The sequence below is a fragment of the Chrysemys picta genome, chromosome 13 (assembly GCF_011386835.1).
Source record: "Chrysemys picta bellii isolate R12L10 chromosome 13, ASM1138683v2, whole genome shotgun sequence".
In the NCBI taxonomy this organism is placed as follows: domain Eukaryota; kingdom Metazoa; phylum Chordata; order Testudines; family Emydidae; genus Chrysemys; species Chrysemys picta.
The window spans coordinates 18,296,425-18,311,604 of record NC_088803.1 but is presented as its reverse complement, the minus strand read 5'-3'; the positions used below and the strand labels follow the sequence as shown (position 1 = coordinate 18,311,604).

General features: G+C 47.6%; 1 protein-coding gene across 3 annotated transcripts in view; it reads left to right on the top strand.

Annotated features, from left to right (window-relative positions):
* The first annotated feature begins 853 nt into the window (after positions 1-853).
* Positions 854-15,180, top strand: part of LOC122173202 (ribonuclease-like) — a 34,035-nt gene continuing 19,708 nt past the window's right edge. Inside the window, exons 1-3 of one of the 3 annotated variants that reach the window (XR_010592202.1) lie at positions 854-1,102; positions 6,192-6,393; positions 7,448-8,193. The gene's annotated coding sequence lies outside the window, so the exon portion shown is untranslated. Of the gene's footprint in view, positions 1,103-5,025; positions 6,394-7,447; positions 8,194-15,180 lie in introns of those variants that run through there. The other 2 variants (XR_010592201.1, XM_042847181.2) reach the window with 2 other exon arrangements.

The window sequence follows — 15,180 nt, the reverse complement described above, 5'->3', positions numbered from 1 at the left end:
GTAAAACACTATGCAATCCCTGCGGCCTCGACCCATTAGCACCAAGAGTTCCTAGAGTCACAGCACTGAATCAGCTACTTCCTCGCAAGGACTGGTCATGTATCTCCCAAACCCTGCCTGGAAGCAGGACAACCAAAAGTCATTAATATTCCATTACTCTGTCCTAGTAGAACAATGGGTGTGCTAAGAAGTGGGGGTTGTGGTGGATAATCAGCTGAACATGAGCTCCCTGTGCAATGTTGTGGCCAAAGGGGCTAATGAGATCCTGGGATGCAGAAACAGGGGAATCTCAAATAGGAGCAGAGAGGTTATTTCACCTCTGGATTTGGCACTGGTGCAATTGCTGCTGGAATCTTGTGTTCAGTTCTGGTGTTCACAATTCAAGAAGGATGTTTATAAATTGGAGAGGGGTCAGAGAAGAACCATGAGAATGATTAAAGGGATAGAAAACATGCCAATAGTGATAGTCTCAAAGTGCTTAATTTAGTTAGCTTAACAAAAGGTGAAGGGGGTACTTGATCACAGTTTGTAATTACCAACATGAGGAAAAATATTGAAAAAGGGTTCTTCAATCTAGCAGACAAAGGTCTAACTTGTTCCAATGACTAGAAGTTGAAGCTAGACAAATAAGGCACATATAAGGGAAATAAGGTATAAATGTATAACAGAAAGGGTAATTAACCATTGGAACATTTTACAAAGGGTCATCATGGATTCTCCATCTGTAGGGGAAAGGTTACGGAAGCTTGGCAAGGAGCTAAGTGGCGGACCGAGTATGTGACTGAATGTGAGCGGAAGATGCAGGCTGTGCAGTTGAAGGCCATCAAATGAACCTTGTCCAGCAGATCCTGCCAAAATGTAGTTTAGTATAGTTCAGCATGTTTTTGTCTGTAAACAAGTTAGCTTAGATAATGAGTAAGATTTATGAATGCAATGAATGTAGCCAGCTGTTGACCCCATGTAACCTTGAGATAAGCGCAGGGGGACATAGCATTGCAGCGGACTCCCTTCAGTGGAGTCCTGCCTGGCCAGCTGTCCTGGATGGTCAGAATCCCCCGCAGCCCCTCCGCGCGCCTCAGGGACTCCCCACACAGCTTGGAGAGTAAGTTCTTCCTTCAGTAAAGCCTTGCTTTTTACTCTCAGGCACTGAGTGTCATTCTTTCACTGGTATCACGGCCCCCCTTGCGGGCACAATTGGTGTCACGAACAGGATACCAGCGTGAGAATACCTCTTTGGGGGAGGAAGGATAAGGGGGAGGGAGAGAGCCGCATCCCCGGGTGGCCCGCCACGGGACGGTGGGCTCCGGTGGCTCGTAAGCTGGTGGGGATGGTTGCCCCCGCTGCATGGCCGGAGCTTGAGCAGGAGCCGGGGGTTACCCCCGTTAGGCTGGAGAAGCTGATATCCAAGCTCTGGCTGGATAAAGCAGGACCCGCAGAGCGTAAAGCAGCGGGAGATCTGGGATGGGTTTTCCTGACTGCGCTCTGCACGGTGGACGAGGCGCTGCTGGTTCAGCGCCAGAAGATAGGACGGTTAGAGGCTGATTTGCAGCAAGCAAATGAGGCACATTCACTGACCCAGAAGGTCATCACTGGTACAGCTGAATGGGCCGAGCGGTTGAAGCACCGATGCCCGGTCATGGCAGCTCTCATTGCAAACCGCCGGCAGCGAAAGGGAGGGAGGTGGGACGTGCGCCCCCTCGCCGTACGTGTACTGGTGCGCAAAACCGATTGGGACCCAGAGATCTGGGATGGGGACATCTGGGAAACAAGTAAAGATGAGTTCCCCGGGGAGGGGGACGGCGGGAAGACAAGGCTCTACCCGCAACTGCAGCCCGTTGTCGAGACGTGGTCGAGGGGCTGCATGGGGATAATGATAATATGGTGGGAAGGGATACTATCCGGGAATTTAAATCCTCCAAGATACAGGACTTTGTGCAGTGATTCAAGCAGCGCCCCAAAGAATCGCTGCTGGCATGGCTGCTCCGATTGTGGGATGAGGGGGCGGATGCGATTATCCTTACCCCCGCTGAGCTAGGCAGGATGGGCTCGCTGACCACAAACCCCCTCCTTCATAGGAGCCTTAAGGCAGGGGCCGCCATGACGACGTACTTTCCATATCCTTCCCTTATGTCATGGTTAACCATGGCTATTAAGACCATTTGGAGTTTGCCCGCAGACATGGATGATGGGTTAGAGCAGTGGGCTTCCATCCCAGAGGGGGTTAGCCAGCTCCAACAGCTGGAAATGCTCACCGGCATATTTGCCGAGGACTTTGAAGGGCCTGTCACTGTGGAGCTGACCCGCACCATTCGTACCCGGCTCCTGCAGAACGCCCCTCCACCCCCACCTGAAGGCGATGATCCTCCTGATGGTTGGAGGGGCCATAGGATCGGTGGGTGATGCGGTACAGCTCATGATGCAATTGACAGAGATTGATGGTATGATGAAAACCACCATGCTGCAGCAGGTGAATGTAAAGCAAAAGGAGAGGGTTAGCCACAATACTATGTTCAAAGACTTACTGAAAGCGGGGACCCCCTTAGAGGAGGTAGATGGAAAAACCAACGCTGAGCTGTTAAGGTGCTGGTTATGGCTCAAACTGGAACAGCGCACCAAGGACAAAGGGGGGCCCCAAAACAAGGCAGATGGCACCCCTCAGCGGGCACAACCGTCTGCCACACCCGCAGACTATGTTAAGTGGAAGCTGCTGGCCCAATACTGTTGGGGTGGCGGGTCCCCCCCTGCCCCTCCCCTTGGAAGTGAGGCGGTTTGTAGTGGGGGACCACCGCCCTTATGTCCCAGTAGAGATCTACTGGCCTAGCGGGGGGCGGCAATGAGTAATGGCCCTCGTGAATACAGGAGCGAAGGTGATTATACTGCATGGTACCCCACCCCGTCGGGGCCGGTCGATAATGGTGAGCGGCCTCGGAGGGGCGGATGTTCGGGCCTCGCCGATGCAGTTAAGGCTGGCCATTGGAAAAGCCCCTCCTATGCGGGTCACCATTCTGATCACCCCATTCATGAGTACATATTGGGCATAGATCTCCTCCGAGGGCAAACCCTGGATACTCAGTGGGGACCCTTTTCCTTTGGCCGCCCACTGTATGTCCGAGCGGTCGTAACCATGCTGCAGGGGCATCCGCGGTGGGACCCCATGGTGCTTCCGACTCCTACCACAGTAGTCAATACCAAACAGTATCGAATACCTGGTGGGCACGAGGAAATAACCGCCACCGTTAAAGGATTGCTCCAGGCAGACATCATCCGTCCCACTATGAGCGCGTTCAACAGCCCAATTTGGCCAGTCTGCAAAAAGGACGGAATCTGGCGCATGATGGTCAACTACCGCAATCTGGGTCAGTTCCTGACATGGTCTCCATCATGGAGCGACTCGCAAGGCGAGTAGGGCAGTGGCATGTGGTGGTGGACTTGGCGAATGCCTTCTTTTCCATCGCCATTGCCCCACAGAGCCAAGATCAATTCGCCTTTACATGGGAGGACCAGCAGTATACATTCACCGTGCTGCCCCAGGGCTATAAACATAGCCCTACCATCTGCCATCAGTTAGTTAACCGAGACCTGGAGCAAGTGACTCTGCCAGAGGGGGTGGTTTTGGAACACTATATTGATGATGTTTTATTGAGTGGGCCCCACGAGACGGCACTTTCTGAGGCTAAGAACAATGTTTTGCAGGTCCTGGCAGCCAGGGGGTGGGTCGTCAACCCTAATAAGTTCCAGAGGCCCAGCCAGGAGGTGATCTTCCTGGGCACACTTTGGTCAGGGCCTCAACATAAAATCCCACCAAAGGCCATTAAAACGATTATCCACTTCCCAGAGCCCACTAACGTAAGCCAAGCCCAAACTTTCTTGGGCCTTTCAGGATACTGGCGCACATTTATTCCCCATCTAGGGTATATCCTGCAGCCCATACAAGCAGTAGTCCGGAAGAAAGCCACATTTAGTTGGGGAGCCAAACAGCATGCCACATTTCAACAGGCTAAAGAGGCACTCAGCCAGCATGCAGTACTGAGCCCAGGTAAACGGGGCACCCCCTTTGAACTTGAGGTAACAGTGGTTGACCACGTGGCCTCGTGGGGCTATGGCAGCAAACCTCGTCTCGGAAGGAGCCCATAGGGTATTGGTCGCGATCCCTACGAGGCTCGGCTGAGTGGTATACGCCCCTTGAACAGCAGCTGCTCACAGTAGTATGGGCCCTCCAGCAAACTGAGCCCATAACAGGCGCGGAGCCTGTGAAGGTGCGTACTCCACTTCCAATTATGGGTTGGGTCCGGGATGAGAGCCCGCTTATGCGGACTGGAGTAGCCCACGCCCAAACCCTATGGAAGTGGAAACACTACCTGCAGCTCCGTATGCAAATGACCCAAGCGAATATTACCGATACGCACGCGTGGCTCCTTGGTGCTGTCACCTTCAAGGAACTGCCCTCTGAAGGGCAGCATGCATATGCCTCCCTGGTCGAGGTACCCCAGCCACCCTGTGCGGAGGCCCCCCCCACGCCTCCTTAACCGAACAACAACAAGAAGCCACGTGGTTTACTGATGGATCAGCTTCATATAGGGGAGCAGAACGCTGGTGGCGAGCAGCCGCGTACAACCCCTGCCTCGAGGAAATACTGTTTGAGACCAGCCCCGGCCTGTCTAGCCAGTGGGCTGAGCTATGAGCAGAGTTTATAACCATCACTGAGAAGCCAGGGCCCCTCTTTATATATACAGATAGCTGGGCAGTCTACAAAGACATCACGCAATGGATGGCCATCTGGCATGTGGCTAGCTGGAAGGGGCATGACAGACCCCTTTGGGGGTACAACATGTGGCCTGCAATCTGGGATGCCTGTAGTCAGAGGCCCATTGCTGTTCGTCATGTAGATGCCCACCTGATAAGGGAAGCAGACAAGGCCCGGTTCAACAGAGAGGTAGATGACATGGTCACAGTCTACACAGTAGCTGCCCCCTGCCTGGCCGAGTGGATACACCAGAAAGGCGGTCACCTGGGGGGGAAAAGACAATGCAATGGGCCACCAATCGTGGGTTGCAGACTACGATCGATGTGCAGCGGGACGCTCGTCAGCACTGCCCACAGTGTACGAGGCTCTCCCCCCGGCGCTTGAAAACAGAGAAGGGGTACCTGAAGCAAGGCCAAAGACCTGGGGAAGTATGGCAGGTGGACTACATTGGCCCGCTGCCTGAAAGTCAGCGGCATAAGTACTTGCTGACTGAAGTAGACACGTATTCTGGCCTGCTCTTCATATACCCATGCGCAAGTGCTACACAGGAGCAGACTATAAAGGGGTTAGAAGAACTTATCCGCTATTACGGATCCCCCCTTGAAGTGCAGAGTGATCAGGGAACCCATTTCACGGGGATGGAAGTAAGAGAATGGGCTAGGGGGCGAGGAATTGTGTGGGTGTTTCACATCGCATACCACCCGCAGGGCGCCGGGCTCATTGAGCGCATGAACGGTTTGCTTAAAGAGCAGCTACGCAAACTGTCCCCCACTGAATCCTTGGCCGGATGGAGTCATAACCTCCGCCAGGCTGCAGCCGCACTCAATGACCGTCCGCTGTATGGCTCCACCCCATATGCCAAATTTAAGGCGGAGGTCATTGAGCGGCCCCGTGTGCTGCAAGTGCAGTGTCTGCACCCACAAGCCCACCTCCCCATTCGGGCCACCCCGGGAAGTGCTGGTCTCAATCTACGGGTCCCTCAAAAGAGCCTCACTCTGCAGCCTAATAGCCGAAACCTCGTAAGTATTGGCTTAGCCATTGGGCTCCCACAAGGCTATTATGGGCGCATTGCCCCACGCGGTAGCCTGGCCCTCAAGGGCATAGATGTGGCGGCAGGAGTGATTGATGCTGACTACATGGGGGAGGTTAAGGTGTTTTTGGTGCACAATGGCCCAAAGGCAATAACCCTCTCCCAAGGCGAGGGGGTTGCACAGCTGATTTGTGAGCACATTGGATTGCCTGACATGCAGGAAGTGGAGGCGCTTACGTCCACTACTCAAGCAGGGGGGTTCGACTCGACTGGGCGTGCAGTTTGGGTCCATGACCCCACCAAGCATAACCCGCTTGAAGGGGAAATCCTAGCCGATGGCCCCGGAGATACTCACCTCATGTTGCTAAAAGGGGAAGATGCCCCAATTTATGTGCCCTCTAAGCGTCTCTCTTCCAGGCGACCATGACCGCTGCACTGCAGTTTGCACAACCCCATGGAGCACCCCGGGCACGCCACCCGAAGACCAAAACCTGTGTGATGTTCCTGTGACACGCTCTCTACAGCCTAATCCTTGAACTAGGTTTGATTGCGACTGGTGCCCAAGTCACATGGCACCACAATTCTGCTGTCCAGTGGATGCAGTCAGTGGCACTAGCAGGTAACAAGTCAGACTGCTGGTACTGCGCACACTGGCATCCCGTGGGCTGCAGTACCGTGGAATGAATCCTGGGTCCTTAACGATACCACCTTTCTCACCAAGTATAATGAAACACCCCCCCTACCGATGCCAAGGGACACCAGTGGTGGTATTGGGGAATGCGCATTGGTGTGTGCAGCTATCTCCAGCAATGGACGCCATTCGTCCTGTTGGAGAACTTCCCCTGTCCTCGTGTGCAGTAGTAGTAGAATACTTGCCAGGCACCAAGCAATTTAATGTCACCGCCAGCCTACTGGGATTGTACAATGAGTGGATGGCTGGGGAGACGTGGGTCTCAAGTGACAATTGTTCCGGTTCTTCTGGAACTAATTTGACCTATTTGAATGGCACCACCCTCTGCCATCGGTGGTGGCACTGGGGCGAGTGGGGACTACATATCCGTGGATTTTTGTACTAATTCAACACCAACATACCCGTATGGAAAACGCCCCTCAATACGATTAGACGCGGGCATATCCCGCGCACCCATTATTGGCCTCAGTGTAACCAGAGCTCCGACAGCTGGTGTCGCAACACCTCAGGCAGCATATGGCTCCCCACAGCAGGGCTGCCAGGGTTGTACTGGCTATGTGGCCGCTGGGCATATAAAACCCTACCCAAACAATGGTACGGACAGTGGACACTGGGACGGCTTCACCCCTATTTGTATGGAATGCACACTATGCACGCTTGTGCAGTGCACAATTATATATTGGTGACACGTTCACGACGGAGCACAAACCCCATTGTGCAGAGACCCACAGGCTTTCATCAATTCGTCCGCGCTTTCCTCCCCTGGCTAGGGGTGGCCGAATTAGAGCGCGCTATTGTAAATATTTCAGCCACGTTAGAGATTATAGAAAATGATACCATAGATGCAATCCACGCTTTGCAATTAGAGGTAACTTCTCTATCGCAAGTAGTATTGCAAAATCACATGGCGCTGGATTATTTATTAGCTGCCTAAGGTGGTGTTTGTGCCTTGATTAATGAAAGTTGTTTTTATTTGAATCAGGATAAGCGCATTGAAACTGATGTTCACAATATGATGGACCACTTGAAAGTGTTACATGATGTAGGCTCTGAGGCCTCTGCATGGGATGACTCTTGGCGATGGCTCACCTCCTGGCTTCCAGATCTCGGTGCCTGGGGGAGACGCATCGGACTCCTATTATTAATGGGACTACTGGAATTTGTATGTGTATTTGTCCTCCTACAATGCTGCATAAATTGCTTCTCCACCCTCCTGGCCCGGCTGGCAACACCCAAACCGGTGCGCGCGCTCACCGTGCGCTGGTGGCAGTGACTAAACTAACACACCTCAGTCCGCCAAGGGGTGGAGTTTAGGGGACAGGTTGCGGAAGCTTGGCGAGGAGCTAAGTGGCGGACCGAGTATGTGACTGAATGCGAGCAGAAGATGCAGGCTGTGCAGTTGAAGGCCATGAAATTAACCTTGTCCAGCAGATCCTGCCAAAATGTAGTTTAGTATAGTTCAGCATGTTTTTGTCTGTAAACAAGTTAGCTTAGATAATGAGTAAGATTTATGAATGCAATGAATGTAGCCAGCTGTTGATCCCATGTAACCTTGAGATAAGCGCGGGGGGATATAGCATTGCAGCGGACTCCCTTCAGTGGAGTCCTGCCTGGCCAGCTGTCCCGGATGGTCAGACTCTCCCGCAGCCCCTCCGCGCACCTCAGGGACTCCCCACACAGCTTGGAGTGTAAGTTCTTCCTTCAGTAAAGCCTTGCTTTTTACTCTCAGGCACTGAGTGTCATTCTTTCGCCGGTATCACGGCCCCCCTTGCAGGCACACCATCATTGACAAGTAAGAGCTCAGCAGGTCCAGCCCCCTGTGCTGAGACAGGACCAAGAAACCTAGACCATCCCTGACAGGTGTTTGTTCAACCTGTTCTTATAATCCTCCAATGACATGGAATCCTCAACCTCTCTTCCTCAGCTTAACTACCTTTAGAGTTAGAAAGTTTTTCAGGTTCCCCCTTTAGTCTTCTTCCCTCAAGGCTGAACATGCCCATTCATTTTAACCTTTCCTCATAGCTCAACTTTTCTAAATCTTTTATCCCTTTTTGCTGCTCTCCTCTGAACTCTCTCCAATTTATCCACATTTTTCTTAAAATGTAGTGCCCAGAATGGGACACAGTACTCCAGCTGGGACCTCACCAGTGCCAATTACCTCCCACATACAACTCTCCTGTTAATATGCCCCAGAATATTAGCCTTTTATGCAACTGCATCACGTTGTTGACTCATATTCAATTAATTATCCACTATAACCCGCAGATCCTCTTCAACAGTATTAACACCCAGCCAGCTATTCCCCATTTTGTAGTTGTGCATTTGATTTTTCCTCCCTAAGGAAAGTACTTTGCACTTGTCTTTATTAAATTTCATCTTGTTGATTTCAGACCAATTCTCCATTTTTGTCAAGGTAATTTTGAATTCTAATTCTGTCCTCCAAAGTGCTTGCAACCCCTCCCAGCTTGGTGTCATACACAAATTTTATAAGCATACTCTCCACTCCATTACCATGGTCATTCATTAAAATATTGAATAACACCAGACCCAGGACTAAACTCTGCAGGATCCCATTAGATACACCAGCAAATCATTGGTAACTACTCTTTGAGTATGATCTTTCAACCAGTTGTGCACCCACCTTATTGAAATTTCATCCAGAGCACATTTTCCTAGTTTGCTTATGAGAAAGTCATGTGGGACTGTGTCAAAAGACTTACTAAAATAAAGATATATCATGTCGGCTACTTCCACCCTATCCAGTAGCTCAGTAACTCTGTCAAAGAGGGAAATTAGGTTGGTTTGGTATGGTTCGTTCTTGACAAATCCATGCGGGCTATTCCTTATAACCCTATTATCCTCTAGTGCTTATAAACTGATTATTTAACAATTTGTTCCAGTATCTTTCCAGGTATCGAAGTGAGTCCTCTTTGCTCCCTTTTTAAAGGCAGATACTATGTTTGCTCATCTCCCGTCCTCTGGGACCTCTCCCATCCTCCAGGAGTTCTTGAAGATAATTGCTAATCATTTCAAGATTACTTCAGCTAATTCCTTAAGTACTCTAGGGCAAATTTCATCAGGCCTCAACAGCTTGTATATATCTAACTTACTTAAGTATTCTTTAACCTGTTCTTTCCCTAGTTTTGCTAGCCTTCCTTTCTCCTTGTTGTTAATATTAAGTGTAATCAGTATCTGGTCACCATTAACCTTTTTAGTGAAGACAAGCAAAAAAGACATTAAACATATCCGCCTTCTTGATGTCATCAGTTATTAGCTCTCCATCCCCACTAAGTAGAGGATCTACAATTGTCTTCATCTTTCTCTTGCTCCTAATGTATTTCTGGAACCTTGCCTTATTACCTTTTATGTTCCTTGCCAGATGTGACTCATTTTCTGTCTTAGCTTTTTGGATTTTGTCACCACATGCTTGTGCTATTTTTTTGTACTCCTCCTTAGCAATTCATCCATGTTTCCACATTTTCTAGGAATCCTTGTTGATTTTCAGGTCATTAAAGAGCTCCTGATGGAGCAATATTGGCCTTTTAATATTCTTCCTAACATTCCTTTGCCTTGGGATAGTTTGTGGGTTTGCCCTTTATATTGTTTCCTTGAAAAACGTCCAGCTCTCCTGAACTCCTTTATTGATTCCTTTTATTTTCTTCCCATGGGATGTTATCTATCAGTTCTCTGAGTTTGTTAAAGTCGGCTTTTCTGATGTCTACTGTCCTTATTCTGCTGTTCTCACTCCTTCCTTTCCTTAAAATCATATATAATTTCATGATCACCTTCACTCGTATTGCCTTCCATCTTCACATTCACAATAAAGTCCCCCCTGTTGGTCAGAATCAAGTCTACAATGGCTGTGCTCCTGATTACTTACTACACATAGAAGAGATACCAGCTGAACAGGGACCCCCATGACTCCTAAACAAAATTAGGACATTAGCTACTTCAGGAGCTTTTTGGAATACAAGGAAATATGGGCTCAAGGCTCCCATTCTGCATGGTAATTATCCCTGGTGGCCTCAACCCCAATTTGGCGGCTCCATCAGTCTACATGCCAGGAATGCTCAAGGCAATAACAAATTCCCACGCTCCTGTAGCATTTTCCAATCTTCAGAGACTCATTCTATGGGATGGGCACAAATATAAGTAGAGAGAGAGAAAGAGAAGGGTGTGTACAGAGATAGATGGATGGAGAGAGAGAGAGTTGAATGTTTATAGGGATAAATGGATAGAGAGACAGATGATTGTGTATGGAGATAAAATAAAATAAATAAATTAATGGAGATAACCCATCTCCTAGAACTAGAAAGGACCTTGAAGGTCATTGAGTCCAGCCCCCTGCCTTCACTAGCAAGACCAAGTACTGATTTTGCCTCAGATTCCTAAGTGGCCCCCTCAGGGATTCAACTCACAACCCTAGGTTTAGCAGGCCAATGCTCAAACCACTGAGCTAGCCCTCCCCCTCTCTAGATAAACAGAGAGTAGTTTTTATATTGATTTAGCTATTATTCTCTTGCAGTCCCTGGATTCAGATATACCAACATAACCAGGCATTATACCAGTATAACATACTCCTTTCTGTTGATGGCAACAAGCTATACCCATATAAGCACCTTTCTACTAGTATTCACATGCCAAAAAGGAAAATCCAAAATGTTTGTGTTTGTTTCCATGTCTCATGCTTGGGCTTGTCTGTGTGTTTGTGTTGTGTGTGTTTGTGTGAGTCTTGTGTGTTTCATGTTTTGCCTTGTGTGTGTGTTTTATTCAGTTAAATCCCTTGCTTATGTGAGTCTTGTGTGTCTCATGGGATGTTTCTTGTGTGTGTCTGTGTTTTCTGGGTTGGGAGCATTTTGCGTGTCTCCTCTTCCAGCTTGTGTGTGTGTTTGTATCTGTTGTCAATGTGTTTGTGCTTTGTGCGGTTGTGCCTCTCACTTGTGTCATTCAGAGTGTTTTTGGTCTCCAATATTATTTCCTTTGTATCTTGTGTGTGTATCCGAGTGCATTTCTCTGAGTGTCTCTTTCCACATATCACCTTCCTTCCCTTGCCTAGTGCCAATGGGAGATCAAGCCAAAACTTCAACCCAACTTGTTCCCTATGAAATCTCAAGTCCTCTCTCTCTCTCTTAGTTTGTCTTTCCCCATCTCTCTCTCCTTCATTTTTAAAATTCCAAGGGCACATTTCTGTCCATCAGAAATAGGGCAGACACCCAATGACATCCAATGGGAGTTCTTTTTCCTTCAGATAATTACTCTTATACTTCAGGAAAAGAATAAGTTATCACTTAGATGCCAGGATTTGTCATATATGTCATTACATCAGCTTTCATCATTGCTAATTCAGTGCTTAAAGTAGTAGTTAAGTAGTTTTGTTAATTAGGGGGTTCTGAGTGCAAGTCATTTTGGTGCCATTTTTAATTTGTGCTGGAGAAGTTAGATCTCCTGGAAGATGGCTAAGCTCCTTTCTTCCTGTTGTAGCCTTTATTGGTTATGGTATTGAACAATACTGATAACACCTTTTAAACTTTAGCATTAGACAAAAGTCCAGTCTCCATGGCTAGGCCAAGATTTAGAACATTAGGGTGAACACCACCATGTGGGCTAGCATTACTATTGGAGACTTGAGGACCATGTGAGAAATCCCAATTTATATAACTGTCACAGAGACTGCAATAGTTAGAAAGCACAAAATGTCCAACACTAGTATTTCAAAGTCTTTCATACTCACATATCCATGAGGAACCCTGGAGTGTGGCAGCTGGCTCCAGTTGAGGGTCAGGAAAAGATGACTTTCAGGAATCGATTACCTCCATCCATCTGCCTGTTACATGTACACCCACCAAAGCTCATTAATATGCTTGAGATTAAACCCCTCCTGTCCTGTCCATCTTTAGGAGTGTGTCCCTGATATCACTGGGGGACTCTTCACCTGATAGGTCACTCGGATAGTTCTTCTTTCAACTTATTAACATTTACATCACCTTATCACCATAGTAACATGTGCTTCCTTAAGGAAGTCTCTAACATTCTGGTTACCAGTGGCCATCTTGTGGTGCCTACTGATCTCTCCTAGGCACATTATCCAAACTCATTTTTCATGTCATTTTTCAAAACATCAGCATACAAACGTGGACACAAGCTCAGCAAATGTATTAGTCACTAACTTATCTTTGTAATATAACCAATTTATATTAAAGCCTAAAGCCTAATTTGGCTAAGCTAAATATCCAGCAGGCCCAACCCTGTAGGCTTCTTGCACTTCAGCTTTAAACCTTCAGCTATTTTTTTACCTATTACCTACCCTGTATTTGTCTCTGATGTCCAGCTTTTATACTGGGTTAATTTATTTGTTGTAAACTGCACTGCACTGCACTGCAGTGTGTGTGCTATCTGCAATCTTCAAATCACCAAAGAGATGTAGATGGTTAGTTTCCCCTAATTTTCATTGCTTCCAGATTCTTTAGTCTTGAGCCAGTCAATGACCTCTGGGTCAGCGCTATGCAGCTTGAGAAGACCTTAAGGGAGCATAAGTGAAAAGAGCAACCATCCAGTCAGTGTGCAGCACCCTATTCAGCACCATGGGTGCACAATGGGCTGTTCCGGATGCCCCAGATACTGTTGCTCTTGGCACAATGGACACGGTGTCACACCTGAACCTGTTAAGCTGGCGCCAGAGGCAGCATGGTCATCATTAAAGTTCAGCACTGCTTGGGGAGGGGAGGGGACAGTGCTGTAGGCCAGGGATTGAGGGGCACCAGCAGAGCTGGGAAAGAGGAACCCAGATGTGGCATAGCAGGAGGTTGTGGGTCAGCCCTAACAGGAATTGGCAAAGCTCTGTGTGCAGCAAAGCAGGTCAGCCCGACCACTTCATGCTCATTTCATGACTAGTGATTTTGTGTTTGTGTTTGTTTTTTTGTGAAATGCACTTTTTTTTGGTTCTTTGCTGCAAAATCAACATTTTTTGTACGGAAAAAAAACCCCAAGCAAACTGGCCAACAGCTCTCTTCACAACCTAGATCTGCATCAAACTGCGGATCTTTTTTTTTTCTCTTAGTTTGGTGACCAAATTCATTTATATTCATCAGAATGAAATCAAATATAGAATTATCCTGAACAGAGTGTAACACTTGTGGAGAATTTTCCCCATACTTTCGAGAAACTCCAAGGACATTTTGCTAGTGGCAGCCTGAGACCTCTGGCATTTGTCCTTCCCCTCCCCCTCCCGCTTCCCCCCAGCAATTCCTCCTAGATTTCATTGTACACATTATAGCTAGATGTTTAAGCAGCAGCTTCTTCTCTTCTCTTGGCCTAATAATGAGAAAGCTGAGAGGTGAGTTATCACAGTCTATAAATACCTGTATGGACAGGTATTTATTGAGAGTAGGTGATACTTTAGTCTAGCAAAGGCAGACTGTGATCCAATGGTTGGGAGCCAAAGATGGATAAATTCAATGTACAGAGAAACTGCACATTTTTAATAGGAAAGGAAATTAGCCATTGGAACAATTTACCAAAGGAGCTAGAGGTCCCTTTATCATTTTAGAGCAACCCTCAGTGTCTTTCTAAAAGTTATGCTCATGTTCAGGCAGAAGTTCTGGGCTTGATGCAGAATCCCTGGGGGAGGTTCTCTGGTCTTTCTTATGCAGGAGATCAGAATACCGCATTGTTAGGGGGCCCTGTAGCCTTGAAATATATTAATCTAACAACCAGTCCCTACCCTGTTTGAATGCATATGACAATTTTAACTGACAGCAACTTCCCACTAGGGGAAAGATATTCCATACTTGCCCAGGTGACAGCTTGTGGAATCTATATGAACCTTATGAATTCTGAGTGATTGTATGAACTCTATGTCCAACTGCAACCTTCACCATGTGTTGAATCAGCCATTTGGAAGCAAGAACTGGTCACGTATCTCCCAAAACCTGTCATGAAGAAGGACAACCAGAAGTCATTAATATTCAGTGACTCTGCTTTGCTAGAACAATGATATGCTGAGGCGTGGGAGTTGTGGTGGATAATCAGCTAAACATGATCTCCCCGTGCAACATATTGGTCAACAGTTCTAATGCAAATAGGAGTGAAGAGGTTATTTTACTTCTGTGTTTGGGACTAGTGCAATGGCTGGTGGAGTACTATGTCCACCTCTAGATGGTTCAGAGAAGAGCCTTGAGAATTATTACAAGATAGAAAAATGCCTTATAGTGATCGACTCAAGGAGCTCAATTAATTTAGCTTAACAAAGAGAAGGTTAAGTGGTGACTTGAATCCAATTGATAAGAGCATACATGGTGAACAAATATTTGGTAAAGGATATTCAATCTAGCAAACAAAGGTATAACTCAATCAAATAGCTGCAAGTTGAAGCAAGACAAATAAGGCATACATTAGGCAAGTAAGCTCCACCCCACCCCTTAAGATTAAATAGGCCCAGGTTTTTTTAACCTGTCCTCATAGGTCGGTTTTTTTAACCCTTTTGTTATTATTATTATATTTTATTTATGGAGATATCCTATCTCCTAGAACTGGAAGAAACCTTGAAAGGTTGAGTCCAGCCCCCTGCCTTCACTAACAGGACCAAGTACTGATTTTGTCCTAGATCCCTAAGTGGCCCCCTCAAAGATTGAACTCACAACCCTAGGTTTAGCAGACCAATGCTCAAACCACTGAGCTATCCCTCCCTCCTCTGGATGTGCTCCAATTTATCCACAT